Source organism: Neomonachus schauinslandi, chromosome 2 (assembly GCF_002201575.2).
Source record: "Neomonachus schauinslandi chromosome 2, ASM220157v2, whole genome shotgun sequence".
NCBI classification, from domain to species: domain Eukaryota; kingdom Metazoa; phylum Chordata; class Mammalia; order Carnivora; family Phocidae; genus Neomonachus; species Neomonachus schauinslandi.
This window is the reverse complement of record NC_058404.1, coordinates 123,262,149-123,277,853: the sequence shown is the minus strand read 5'-3', so window position 1 is coordinate 123,277,853 and position 15,705 is coordinate 123,262,149.

The window sequence follows — 15,705 nt, the reverse complement described above, 5'->3', positions numbered from 1 at the left end:
TTGCTCAGTGGGGAGCCTGCTTCTCCCTCTCCCTCTGCCACTCCCCCTGCTTGTGCTCTCTCGCTCTCAAGTGAATAAATAAAAATCTTAAAAAAAAAAAGTATTGTTCTATCAGATAGAAGGAGACCAAGAGGAAAAGTTTGGTAATTAAAGGAGCCAGCTTTCCAGAGGTAGTACCAAGAATCACAGAGCTTTCTACTTGTTAGAGTATATTAAGCATATCCATACTAGTAAGCACATCTATACTAAAGTACCAATTATTAATATGAAGACATATAAGATCATATGTCTAAGTGAAAACATACTGGATCAAGAGAAGTAGAAGATAAGCCACAGACTAGGAGAAAATATTTGTGAAAGACACATATGATAAAGCACTATTATTCAAAATTTGCAAAGACTCTTTCAACAGTAAGAAAACAAGCAACCCAATTTAAAAATGGACAAGAGACCCGAATACCTCATCAAAGAAGATATGCAGATGGCAAATAAGCATATGGCAAGGTGTTTGACATCACATGTCATCAGGGAAATGCACATTAAAACAATAAGATACTACTTATGTTGGGTTCTCCAGAGAAACAAAGCCAATGAGATATATATATGAGAATTATTATAGGAATTGGCTCATGCAGTTATGGAGGCTGAGAAGTCCTACAGTCTGCCATCTGCAAGTTGGAGAACCAAGAAATCTGATTATATAATTCAGTCCAAGTCCAAAGGCCTGAGAACCAGGGAAGTCAATGGTATAACTCCCAGTCCAAGGTTAAAGTTCTGAGAATTGGGGGCCACTGCTGTTAAGTCCCAGAGTCTGAAGGCCCATGAATAAGGGGTTCAGATGTCCAAGGGCAGGAGAAAATGGCTATCCCAGCTCAAGAAGAGAGAAAATTTACCCTTCCTTTGCTCTTTTGTTCCATTCATTCCCCCTATGGATTGGATGATGCCTGCCCACATTGATGAGGACAGATCTTCTTCACTCAGTCTACTGAATCAAATGCTAATGTCTTCTAGAAGCACACCACAGACAAACCCAGAAATAATGTTTTACCAGCTTTCTGAACATTCTCTGGGCCTGTCAAGTTGGCACAAAAATTAACCATTATATCACTACACATCTATTAGAATGGCCAAAATCCAGAGTACTGACAATACCAAATGCTGACAAGGATGAAGAGCAATAGGACCATTGCTTGTGAGAATGCAAAATGGTACAGCACCTTGAAAGACAGTTTGGCAGTTTCTTACAAAATTAAACATACTCCTTATCATACAATCCATCGATCATGCTCCTTGATACTTCCCCAAAGGAGTTGAAAATTAATGTCCACGTAAAAACCTACACACTGAGGTTTATAGCAGCTTTATTCTTGGCGGGGGGGGGGGGGGGGGCGGTGACAGGCGGTCCTTTTTAACTATTTAATGTGATGTGAAAAATAGGATGTGCTGATGCTCCATCATCTCAGTAGAGAGTTCCCAGGAAGGAAAAAGGCTGAAATATTTTAAAAATTTAAAAACGCTTTTAAAGAATTCAGCAGGGAGTGATTACACTGCAGAAACATATCATCCTGTTTCATGACATGTTAGAAACCTAAACCTTAGAGCATTCTTGCCTCCACTGCATATAGGTCTGATCATTTCTGGCTAAAAATGGGGATTTGCTGGCATATTTCAGCCAACTTCTTCAGGTCTGTATCTGAACACACGATTGTTTCTTCGGTGCCAGCTTTGGCAAGGGCCTCCCCTAGCCTCCACCAAGAAGTTGCGAGTGTTGTGTTCCCAGGCAACATAGGAGGCTTTATTATCCTGTGCAGGAGATGACATGGCTACATACACATGATTATCTAAACAGCCCAGCCTCATTGAAGCAACTCCTAATGGGCTGATCCAGAAGTAAAATTAAAAGCTCTGGGATAGGGGTGCCTGGGTGGCTCAGTCAGTTAAGCGTCTGCCTTCGGCTCAGGTCATGATCCCAGGGTCCTGGGATTGAGCCCCACATCGGGCTCCCTGCTCAGCAGGAAACCTCCTTCTCCCTCTCCCACTCCCCCTGCTTGTGTTCCCTCTCTTGCTGTGTCTCTGTCAAATAAACAAATAAAATCTTTTTTAAAAATTAATTAATTAAAAATAAATAAAAATCTCAAATAGATGCTACTATTTACAAGAATCACTAAAACACACTGACAATAAAGGAATAGGAAAAAGATACCAGGGAAATTCAGACTGTATTGAAGTAAGATAACCAACTATGGGAGATTTAAGGTTAAAAGTACCAAACAAGACTAAGATACCAGCTAGTGATAAAAACCAAGTTTATGTATACTGTACACTTTAAACTTACACAGTGCTGCATGTCCATTTTATCTCAATAAAACTGGGGGGGGGGAGTTTATGAAGATAATACAACAGGAGCAAAACCATATGCATCAGATATTACAGCTGTTACATAAAGCAAAAGCTCTTAGAAATGCAAGGAGAACTTGATCAAAATACAATAATAGTGGACATGTCAACGCACCTCTTTCAGAATTGGATAGATGAAAAATAAGTTGTGAAAAATAAAATCATTAGACTTGAGGGGCGCCTGGGTGGCTCAGTCATTGGGCGTCTGCCTTCGGGGTACGGGTCATAATCTCAGAGTCCTGGGATCGAGCCCCGCATCAGGCTCCCTGCTCAGCAGGAAGCCTGCTTCTCCCTCTCCCACTCCCCCTGATTGTGTTCCCTCTCTCACTGTCTCTCTCTGTCAAATAAATAAAATCTTAAAAAAAAAATCATTAGACTTGATATACAAAATCTTCTATCTGACCACAAAGAAACCTTAACAAATTTTAAAATACAAAGCTATCATGAAATGCCAAGTATTTTATGTAGATATTCCCTCCCTAAAGGAGAGGGAATATTCCTTAAATGTTGAACTTAACACACCAACTTCTCTTAAAGAAGAACAAAGGAAAAAGAAACAAGGATAACAAGGTAAGTCTTTTTTTAATAATTTTATTTGAAAGAGAGAAAGAGAAAGAGAGAGACCATGAGAGGGGGGAGGGTCAGAAGGAGAAGCAGGCCCCCCACCGAACAGGGAGCCCGATGTGGGACTCCATCCTGGGACTCCAGGATCATGACCTGAGCCGAAGACAGTCGCTTAACCAACTGAGCCACCCAGGTGCCCCGGAAAGTCTTGAAACAAAGAAAATAGAATAACTACAGTGGAAAAAACCAACGAATGCCACCACAGCCAGGAGATCAAAATTAACATCAACAGTGATAAGTTGTGTTGACAGTATGTACCTTTGATATGACATGCTGAAAATAGCACTGTACACTTATGATCTTCCCCCAAAACTCATAACTACGGTCTCATTATGAGGAAAACAGACAAATGCCAATTGAGGGAAATTCTACAAAATTCCCTGACCAGTACTCCTCGAAACTGTCATTGTCATCAAAAAGAGGAAAGTCTGAGAAACTGTCACAGCTAAAAGGAGCCTGAGACACAACAACTAAGGGCAATGTAGTATGCTAGATGAGATCCTGGAATAGATAAGGGATACTAGGTAAAAATTAAAGAGGGGAGGGGGTGGGGGGTTGGGTTAGCCTGGTGATGGGTATTAAAGGGGGCACATACTGAATGGAGCATTGGGTGTTATATGCAAACAATGAATCATGGAACACTACATCAAAAACTAATGATGTAATGTATGGTGATTAACATAATAAAATTTTTTTTAAAAATGTAAAAAAGTAATCCAAATAAAGTGTGGATTGGTACGTACCAATGTTTCAATATTGGCTCATTATTATAGCAATATATCATGCAAATGAAAGATGTCAGTAAGGGAAATTGGGTGTGGGATATAGAGAGGGTATCTCTGTACTTCACACTTTTTCTGGAAATCTAAAACTGTTCAAAAATAAAAAGTTTAGGGGCGCCTGGGTGGCTCAGTCATTGGGTGTCTGCCTTCGGCTCAGGTCATGATCCCAGGGTCCTGGGATTGAGCCCCACATCGGGCTCCCTGTCAGTGGGAAGCCTACTTCTCCCTCTCCCACTCCCCCTGCTTATGTTCCCTCTCTCGCTGTGTCTCTCTCTGTCAAATAAATAAAATCTTTAAAAACAGAAACTAACTAACTAACTAAATAAATAAATAAAAGTTTATTTAAAAACAAGCATGAGGTGTGCCTGGGTGGATCAGTTGGTTGAGCGCCCTGCTCTTGATTTTGGCTCAGGTCACGATCTCATGGTGGTGGGATCCAACCCCACATAGGGCTCCTTGCTCAGTGGGGAGTCGGCTTGAGATTCTCTCTCACCTCTCCCTCTCCCTCTGCCCTACCCCCAATCTCTCCTCACCCTCTCCCTCTGCCCCTCCGCCTACTCATGCGTGTGAGTGCATGCTCTTTCTTTCTCTAAAATAAATCTTAAAAAGAAAATAAAAACAGGCATGAATACCAGTTGAAAATCATAGCTAAGTCTTATATAACCTAATATAAACCAGCATAACTTTAATACCAAAAGTTGCTCAAGATTCTACCAAATTCTACCAAATAGTTAAGCTCTATAATAAATCTATATGCAAAAATTTTAATGAAATGATAGCAAATAGAATCTAGCAATGTTTTTAAAAGATAATACACTAAGACCAAATAGGTAAATTCTATGACTGCATGGATGATTCAATTTCAGAAACATAATTCTTCACATTAACAAATTATCAGCAAAATTAATATATGTTCATATTAATAGATGGAGAAAAGGCTCTTGACAAAATCAAAGAGCAGTTCCTAAAAAAAATTGTACATGTAATGGAAATTGAAGGATACTATTTGAATATAATAAAGAATACTTAACAGTATTCTTAGAAATTAGAAACGGAAAATACTATCCTCAACAGCAAAACACTAGAGCTATTTCAATTAAAATTAAAAAAATAAATGCTTCTATCATAATTATTTAATAATGAATACAATAAAATAAATAACTGGTATTAAATTGGAAAACAAGACAGAAAAATACCTTTTTTTGCCTCTGATGTGATCAGATAGCAAGATAGCATGGGAAAATGTATTAAATTTACCCTAGAATTAATAAGAGAAATAAGTGAAGTGGCCAGGTTCAAGTGAAATATATAAAAACCAATAATGTTTTATCTATCCTAACAAGTAACTAAAACAGAAATTGAAAACAATTTCATTTACAATAATGACAAAAATCATATACATAGAATTATGCAATAGAAAAAGCATAAAACCTAAATAAAGAAGATATAAACAAACGGAAAGACACCGAAGTTAAATGGGAAAAAAAATCATAAAAATATCAATTCTCCCAAAATTATTATGTAATCTTACACAATTTAATTAGAATCCGAGTTGATTTTTTTATATAATAAATGTGGCTGAATGGAGAATAATAGAAGGAGAATGGTGAGGAATAACTCCCATTACCAAATATTAGAAGATATAGTAGCTATAAACTACTATAATTAGTGTACGATTGGCCTAGAAACAGACAAATAGATCAAGAGAACTAAAGAAAACTTCCAGAAAATTTTCCCAGTATATGTAGACATTTAATATAAGACAAATATATTTTAAGTGAGAAATGAACTCTTTAATAAATTCTGCTAACACAACTGACTACCCATTTTTTTTTTTTAAGATTTTATTTATTTGACAGAGAGAGACACAGCAAGAGAGGGAACATAAGCAGGGCGAGTGGCAGAGGGAGAAGCAGGGTTCCCGCGGAGTAGGGAGCCTGATGCAGGGCTCAATCCCAGGATCCTGGGATCATGACCTGAGCCGAAGGCAGACACTTAATGACTGAGCCACCCAGGTGCCCCGGACTACCCATTTTATAAGGAAATAAAATTTATCCCTATAATGCACATTTAAAAAAATAATTTCCAGATGTTTTAAGATGTAAATGTAAAAAAATGAAACAAATTCCTGCATAGAAATCTAAAAAAATCATATTTGTAGGCAAGGGACAACTTAACCCCTAGAGACAGAAACTAAGAGAAAAGATAGTCATTATATGAAAATATCAAAATTTCAAAGGAAATGTGAGGAAAGGCATATCAGAGTGAAGTGAAATATCACTTTTTAGTCACAAGAATGGCAAAAATGTAAAAGACCAATAAAACCTATCTTATGAGAGGATGCAAGAAAATATAATTTCATAATGGATGGTGGAAATGTGAATTAGCACTTTCTGTAAAGCTATCTGTGAATATGCCATAGATATCCCATAAAAATTAAATATTCTATCATAGGGCACCTGGGTGGCTCAGGTGGTTAAGCATCTGCCTAGAACCCTGCCTTAAGCAGGGTTCTAGGATGGAGCCCCACGTCGGACTCTCTGCTCAGCGGGAGCCTGCTTCTCCCGCTCCCTGCAGCTCCCCCTGCTTGTACTTTCTGTCAAATAAATAAATAAAATCTTTTAAATAATAAATAAATACTCTATCATAAAATGATATATACATGCATACTTATATCCATATATTTAAACAAATTTATTTTTGTACTGTATAAAATGTCAAAAACAAAAAATAAATGAAATGCCTATTAATAAGGGGAATATCTAAATCATGTCACCATGAAATATTGTGCAGACATTTTAAAGATTGAATTAAAGTCATTCCAGTTACTTGGCATGATTTCCATGAGGTATTGTTGAGAAGAACAATATTTAAGAAAATATACGAGACACCATTTTTCTAAAACCAAGAATTACCCCCCCAAAAACGCCTCTTTACATATTAAATGTACATGTGCATATATATTTATGTATATGATTATATAAGCATGGAGAAAATATGAAAGGATGCGTGTTTGGGCATTAATAGATTACCTACAATGGGGAGAAAATGTGGGTGAAGGAGGAGAAGAGTGAGGAAGGAATAGATAATGATCACATTTATTGTTTATAAAATGAGGGAAATGCTTTAGGATTATTTGATAAAATTTAATGTATGAAACTTCGGTTGAGAGAGACAAAACAGGGAAAGAAAGCAGGCAGAGCCGTGAAATGTTTGTATTTTAATGCCATGAATGAGGTAAAGCAAGAGCATATTAAGAGGTAAATCAGGTAGTGTTTGCAGTAAAGGTTGCAACACACATGCATACTTGGGTTCCTTTGGGAAATATGTATCATCCCACCTGATTCACATGACAGTGATGAGAAAAATCCAATGCCAGATGAGGTAAACAGTGACTGGAGGCAGAACCGTATGTGGTTTAGTGAGGTCCATCATGGGAGAAGACGTGGAGAGGCAGGTGGAGAGGTTTTCCTGCAAAAATGTAGAGTCATGGAGGAAATTATGTAAAAATGGGTTAAATGAAGTTTCCACCCGGAGGAGTTTTTCAGGAAGGGACAGATAACATGTTTCTATTACTAACCTTGACCAAAATCAATCTGCAAAATAAATCATCTGCCGGAAAGTGGTGGCAACTATTCATTCTTCTGATACTCTGAAAATTGGGTTTGAGATAGAGGCCGATGCTGTCCCCGGATCCTTAGGTTGCTCTCCCTGTCCTTATGGTGGGTTACCCTGAGTCCTCCTAGAATGGATAGTTCCAGTTAACAGTTTACTGATAATATCTTTTATGGTGTGAAAATAAGGCAAATAATACCAAATGCAGTACTTTTGTTTTAAATAGTGTGAATGAAATGGTAAGGTATTTAACTTTTTCTTCTAAAGTATTTAACTTGTAAGTAAAGTATTTAACTTTTTCTTCTAAGAAAGTAAAAGACTAAAAAAAAGACTAAATGAAGTCTTTTTAAACTATGGTGTGTGCATTTTAAAGATTAGAAATCAGTAAATTTTGACACATCTCATCATTTAAAATCAGTACATTAAAAATGGAAACTACATGGTATTGAGGTCAAAATCTCACATGGCTCAACTTATAAATTGTTAATAAAAAATTTAAGAATATATTTACATGGCATTTTAAAAAAACCTGCTGTCTTGCATAATGGTCCCAAAGGAGCTTTTTATAGTTTTAGTAGATTCTCCATTGTTAGAATTCTATCTTAGCACTGTATAGTGTTTTACTTATGTAGCTATATTCTTCTTTATATATGCAGACCATGTTAAATTGATTTGCCGCTTTCATTCATTAAGTAAATCTTCTGACTAAAATCTCAGTACTTTAAAAATAATTACCTTTTAAGGCTGAATATTACTCAGCCTTAAAAAGGAAGGAAGTCCTGTCACGTGCTATAACATGGATGATACTGGAAGACATTATGCTAAGTGAAATAAGCCAATCACAAAAAAACAAACACTATACGATGCCATTTTTATGAGGTATCTGAAGTAGTCAAATTTATAGAAACAAAGAAGAATGGTGGCTGTCACCATGGGGAGTTGTTTATGGATATAGAGATCTGTTTGGAAAGATGAAAAAGTTCTGGAGATCCTTTGCACAACAACATGAATATACTTAACACTACTGAGCTGTACACTTAAAAAAATGGTTAAGATGGTAAATTTTATGTGTTTTTTTTTCACCACAACGACAAATAAAAAGTAAGGTAATGATCTTAAATTACGTGAGCGCTTGTGAAATCTCAAATGTGTTTGATGAAATATACTTTCTTCTCATGGTTGTAATATAAAAGATTTGTTGACAACATGTCTTTACCCGGGTGAAGGAAAATTCTATTCAAGCCCAGTAAATAAGGAAACAAGTATTTATTAATTCCCTATTATGAACAAGATATTGAGAGGTATGCAACACATTTTTGCAGATACATAGATATAGATACAGTTGTTGATGCAAGTCCTAAAAACATTAATAAAGTGGCAATTCAAGATACCAAAAATGTCAAGAAAATAATAGAAGTCACAAGATGGTACATGATCAATAGTTAAGTGAAGGTTACTAGATAAAAGAAATCTTTAGCCTAATTGAACAGGCATAGTAACCAACACAAGTGTTCTGCGTATGTCCCACATGTACAGGTGGGTAGTTCAAGAAATTTTTCCTAACATATTTGTAGTTGAAAGGAATTGATAGTCATTATGTCATTGTTTCTCTACAGCTATTTTATAAGGTTCCTGAATTTACCTTTCTTTGCTTCAACCCCTACCTTTTTTTAACATGTGAAAATTAAGTCTCTAAAAGTAATCAGGTAATTCCAAATTCACACAAACCCAAACCCAAATAAATGTGACTCCAAAGCTTTCTGTCAATTAATTTCAGCTACCAGGACACTAAAATAGAATCTTTCATTTTTTCTCCCTTCTCCCTCACCTTTCCCCCTGTTTATTCTAATACAACTGATGACACCTCTTTTCTCCTCTTATCAAAACACGCACCAGCACACAAACACACAACTCTGCCTTCCCCCAGTTCTCAGGATAGGGCCTGAGGTGGCAATAAATCAGACAAGGGAAAGGTAAGGAAGGGGAGAAGAATCTTTAAGCCCCAATCTTCAAGATTGTTTCTTTCGCCACCAACCACCAAAAATCTCCTTATTTGTGCTGTCTTTTCTTATTCCTACTCTCCACTAATACATACAGTCCACAGAGAATGTTATACTAGATGCAGTAAACAAATCTGAGGAAATGCTTGGAATGACCACACCACTTCCTAGGGATTCGCTAGAATTCCTTCCTGTGCGTGGAATGCACTGTTCCAGTAACATGTGTCCTGACTTTATTTTAATTTTTATGCTCATACTTTTTATCTCTAATACTTAGGGGTTGGAAAAATAGATTTCTGGACTCATTTTTAGTCTGTATATTTGAGATTCTGGAAACTGAAAAATAAATTTAAAAAAGAACAAGGTTTTTTCAATAAAGGCACTAGATGGCACAATTTCACCAATTTATGCTAATAGTCATTCATCCTCTAATTAATTCACAAATAAAATAATTTAGCTTTATAAATAGTTACATCTAAATAATTTAACAGGAAACCTATATAACAATAAAGAGAAAAGTTCCTGACAATATAATGTTTCCAATATACCATGTTTTATGGCCTTATTTATGAACACAGTAACCAGAATTCCAGCATTGGATGAATAATTTAAGTAACCCAGAGAAAATACTCATCTCTCTGTAGTGAAATACATCAAAAACTATGTATGTTAAACATTAATGTCTATCAAATGTACATTTTTATAGTATTACTAATATATAATAAAACACTATAATAAAGTAGACTAATGATTTCACTGACATTGAATACTTAAAATCGGGTGCTAGTGAATTTTTCTTACTTCACTGCTTGCCTTAAGCTAATTATATCCAGTTAAGACCCTTGCTTCCTCATACTTAAAAATGAACAAATTCATCCAGAAACAGTAGAAAATGACTAAGGCTTACCTAATTTAGCAGCCAGTTGACCTTTTATTTGCTAAAAGTACCATATTTATAACAAAAGTCCCAGGTCTAACTATGTTTTCACTATCACTTCATTTCCTAAAATTATTTCTATTTCACAAAGTTTATCAGCTCTTGAGCTGTATCTTGACATACAAGACAGCACATCAGTCAAATAAGCAGAATGTATACCTCACCTGGACCATCTCCCAACCCTGGCTCAGGCTCTTGGAGAAGTCTTGCCTAATTACATAGTGAATACCTCTGCCAAATGGTACAATCAACTGTGGTAAATCCTTACGTAAGGCACTCTAATAGGGAACTGTCTCTACTTACTCTTGCCTAATGAGAAGTTTTCCTCTTTAGAGGAAAGTCATCATCATGGGCAAAGGAAACAGCCTCTGGAGGATCACATATGAAAAGGGAGGTAGGGAAAATGACATCTACATTGTTAGCTAGATTCTCCTAGGCTATACTGTGCATTAACAGAGTAAATATAGCCAGTTTGTCCTTACATTTCAACAAACTAGGCAGAGCAATGTGGTGGATGGGCTGAGGGAATGAGAAAACAAGAAGTTGGATAATTACTAGAGAGGAGCTCTCAAAGCAATACTGGAGATCCTTGAAAGTTAATGATTCCATAAATAGCTCATCAATAGTGATGCTAAGTGGACAGTGATTTCTTACAGAAAGTTTTTCCCAGACATCAAAGGTTATTTACTTATAAAGGCCTAACAAATATCAGCACTATATCTGCCAAATTCTACTACATGTTTTACATAAAGACCTGAAAGAAATTCCAAATCTGTACCCATAACACTGTTGCTATCCATCAGCCCAACAGGTTAATGAACTATCTTTTTTAAAAATAGTTTACTATGATAGGATAGGAAAGACAGACTCTGTTCTTTTTGTTCTTAAATGCTAGGCTTCACTTCAAAAACTCTTTTTTTCTCCTCCCCTGATATCATAACCAATGTGTACTATGATATTAGGATAAATATCATAGTTTAACTGATATCCTAACCAATGTGTACTATGCTATGCATTACGATAAATAAGGAGAAAAATAGAGTACTAACAGGATATACTGTTCTTTGTAAGAAAAATATGTATATTGTAGAGAGAATATATAAGCCCATTTGGTAGTTCTCAAGAGTAGCATTATAATGTGAGTACATAGTGGAGTACATTGTGGTTTATTCCCCAACGTATCCATTCCACCCCAGAAAACTATCTGAGCAAATTATGGTAATTCATTCCTCTTGGTGATGATTAGTTCAGAAAAGGGCATGTGACCCAACTGTGACTACTATAGGCATAATTCTAAAATGGGCCCTTAAAGATGCCTTACCCTAATCCCTGAAACCTATGAATACAAAGAGATGTCACTCTCATGCTTATGTTCTGTTATTTGGCACAGTTGGTCTCAAGATAAATTATTCCAGGTAGGCCTAAAATCTAATCATACAAGCCCTAAAAAGCAGAAAGGTTTCTTCAGCTGATGGCAAAAAAGAGAGAGAGATTCAAAGCACGAGAAGGATTGAAGGGAACCACTTGATAAGGAATGCAGACAGCCCCAAATTGCTCAGATCAACCCCTAGCTAATAGTGAGCAAGGAAATGAGGACCTCAATCTTATAACCACAGGGAACTGGATTTTGTGAACAATCTGAATGAGCTTGACAGTGAATTTTTTCCTCAAATCCTCCAGAAAGAAGCCCAGCCCAGCCTACAACTGGACGTCAGCCTTGTGAGGTTCTAAACAGAGAGCCCCGTAGAGCCTACCCAGACTTCTGTCCTACAGAACTGTCCTACAGAGATAATAAATGAGTGTTGCTTATAAGCTACTAAGTTTGTGGTAATTTGTTATGACAGCAATAGAAAACTAATCCAGTGGCCAAAGGGTTGCAAAATATAGTCTGCTAATGATTCTGAGGAAGTAGTACTTCTATGAAAGAGCCATAGGACAAAATGGTGTCTCTTCTTTTTTTGAATGTTCCTATGTCTGGACCTAATGGCTAGAACTGACTTGTGGATGTATAGAATTATTTTGTTGAAATTCCTAAAACTAAATCACCCTTACTGTCACAGGATAAACTTACCTGGTAATAATGTATAGGACATAAGCATATTAGAAAATGGAGTAAACCTACCTCAAGCTACTGAAGAGACTAAACTTGGAGCCCACCCTACCTCTAGAATAACTGATATGCGAGATAATTTCTTTGTTGTTTAAGCCAGTTTGAGGGAGGGTGTTTGTTACAGATAAAATATTCTCATAGACTTATTAATATAAAACTCGTCCAGTTACATCTAGAGACCCAGTGTTAGGACATTGAAATGAGAAACTTAACATTTATCCAGCTGTAGTTGCATACTTACTTAATTTCACATACATTTAAGAAAGTATTTAACTTTCTCCCCTTTTTAATCCATCTATCTAATGAAATAAAAAACATTCAAAAGAAGATTATATGGGGCACCTGGGTGGCTCAGTCGGTTAATCATCTGCCTTCAGCTCAGGTCATGGTCCTGGGGTCCTGGGATCAAGTCCCGCATCGGGCTCCCTGCTTAGCAGAGAGTCTCCTTCTCCCTTTCTCTCTCCTCTGCCTCTCCCCCTGCTTGTGCTTGCTCTCTCTCTCTCTCAAATAAATAAAAAAAAATCTTAAAAAAAAAAAGATTATATGGAAGATATTTCTGTAATGACATGAAAAATTTATACTTAATATCTATACATATTGTTGAGTAATTTAAAGTTTGGTCAACAAAAGTGATGCTTTATTATCATGTTGTGAAATACCAAAACATAGCCAATACTCAGGAATTTGTAACTAGTTATCTAAATATGAAAGGAAAGATCAGGATTGAGATAGAGATTTGAAAGTCAGCATATGAGAGATAATTAAAACCATGTTAATGGCCACCCAACATAAGAAGACAAAAAGAGAAAAACAATGCCTGAAGATAGGAAGAACCCTCAGAAACAACCAAGATTAAAGACCTGTAGGCAAAAGAGGATCCTGTGAAGGAAAATAATAAAATTGTTTAGGCATATGTGATTAAAATCAGAAGAAATAATGTCAGGAAAGCCAAGAGCATAGACGATAGAGCTTTGAGAACTGTTTGTCCAACAGTCAGAAGTAAGTAAGAGAGATTCAGTAAGATAAAGAATGAAATGGATCCGCTGAATTTGACATTTTTAATGCATTATTTATTTCAGTAAAGATAATCTCAGGCATGGGGAGAAGAAGGTAGGGGATAGCAGAAGCCAGATTGCTGTGAGTTGAACAGTTGGGGGGGACACTTCATTTCCTGAGACAGGAGGGAAGGAAATAAGGATGAATGCAGATGTTTATCACAATGGAAATATGCAAATGAAGGCACATGGAAATAATACAACAGCGGGGTACCTAAACTCAAGTGAAATAATTACAAGGAGGAACAATGCTCAAGAGATTTCCTAAACACCATCTTACACAATCAGAATATTGATGTCCAGAATATGATACCAACCTCAATGCCGCTATAAGTAAAACATTAATTTACTTTCTGCAAATGTCAGTACAGAGTGCTACTGGGGGTGGTCTCTAAAGAATTTGGATATTGGGTAAATAAGATTGTCCTCAAAGAATGAAACTCTGTACTTACATATATTCCATTTATAGGCAAAGTCACCTGAAAGACAGAACTCTTGTCAAGTCTGCAAGATCTGATGTACCTTATTGAATATATTAGCATGGCTAATGAAAGAATGTATCCATAAAAAAGGAAAGGAAGTACTGATTGGGTAGAGAAGTAAAGAAAAAGGGCATTATCCAGGCAAAGTCACCCAAATACAGGGATGAATATGTTTGTCCTGCTGGCAGGGCTATTCCTGGTGGGAAAACAAATAGAGAAAATATATGCACAATAATTATTATAATTCAACCTGTTGATGGAGTACCATGGGAATTAAGAGGAAAAGGAGATTACTTCTAATTGATCAATGACATCTAAGCACTGAGGCAGGGAGGAATGAAATAAATGTTGTCAGGTATATGGAAGAATTTGCTTCTGTTCCATAATTTTTTCATTTCCAAGTGTTTTGTTTTCTCAACCAAGTTACCAAGTTCTTTCTGGTCAGGGACTCATAGTAAGATCGTAATTAAAACAAACAAACAAAAAACTCTCAACATCACTTGTTCTAGAACAGGATTACAATTAAACTCCAACAGGTTTACCAGCAAATAGGAAGAATATACTCTTTTCCCAAGATCTCCATGGGAATTTCTGTCAACTTGGCCTTCATACGGAATAGTATCAAAGCTCTTACTTCTGGGGGTACCTGGCTGGCTCAGTGAGTAGAGCATGCAACTCTTGATCTCAGGTTCCTGAGCTTGAGACCCACATTGGATGTAGAGATTACTTTAAAAAGCAACAACCAAAAAAGGAAATAGGGATGGCTCTTACTTCTGATTTCCACAGCAGGCTTACAAAGTAGGCACAGCTCATGTCATTATTGCTAAAGCTGAGATCTCGAGGCCATGGAAAGAAGTAGCAAATGATTAGGTCAAAGTTATATGACCTGTGAAATCAAGACCCAGCAAAAAGGTAGAACAGGACAATCTTCATTTACCAAGTATTTGTTGAGGACCTCCTGAATGCTAGGTCTTGTTTTGGGCACTAGAGAAGCAGAGACATAAGAACATACAATCCTTAGTGTCAAGAACATGCCAGTCTAGGGCAGATAGATGAACTACAGCCCCCAGGCCATGCCCAGTCCACTGCCTGTTTTTATAAATAAAGTTTTATTGTAACAGCAACTCTCATTCATTTTCATATCATTGATGAATGCTTTCCAGCTACAACAGCAGAGTTGGATAGTTGCAAAAGAAACCATATAGTCTTCAAAAGAATATATATATATTACAATTTTTCTGAACTATTTGAAAAAAGTTGCAGACATCATGCCCCTTTACCCCTAAATGCTTCAGTATATATTTCCGAACAAGGTAATTCGCTCACATAACCATAATAAAATGATCAAAATCAGGAAATTTAGGGGCGCCTGGGTGGTGCAATCAGTTAAGGGTCAGACTCTTAGTTTTGGCTTAGGTCATGATCTCAGGGTCATGAGATTGAGCCCTGCATCGGGCTCCGTGCTCAGGGCAGAGTCAGAGCTTAACTCTGACTCCCTCTTCCTCTGCCCCTCCCCTCCATGGTCTCTCTCTCTCTCTCTCAAATAAATAAACAAATGTTTTTTAAAATCAGGAAATTTAACATTGAACAATATTATTATTTAAATTTTAATTTTACCAGTTGTTCTTATTTCATTTATTGCCAAAAAAAAAAAAAAAATCTGATGCAGGATCCAGTCTGGGTCACACTTTATATTTAGTGTT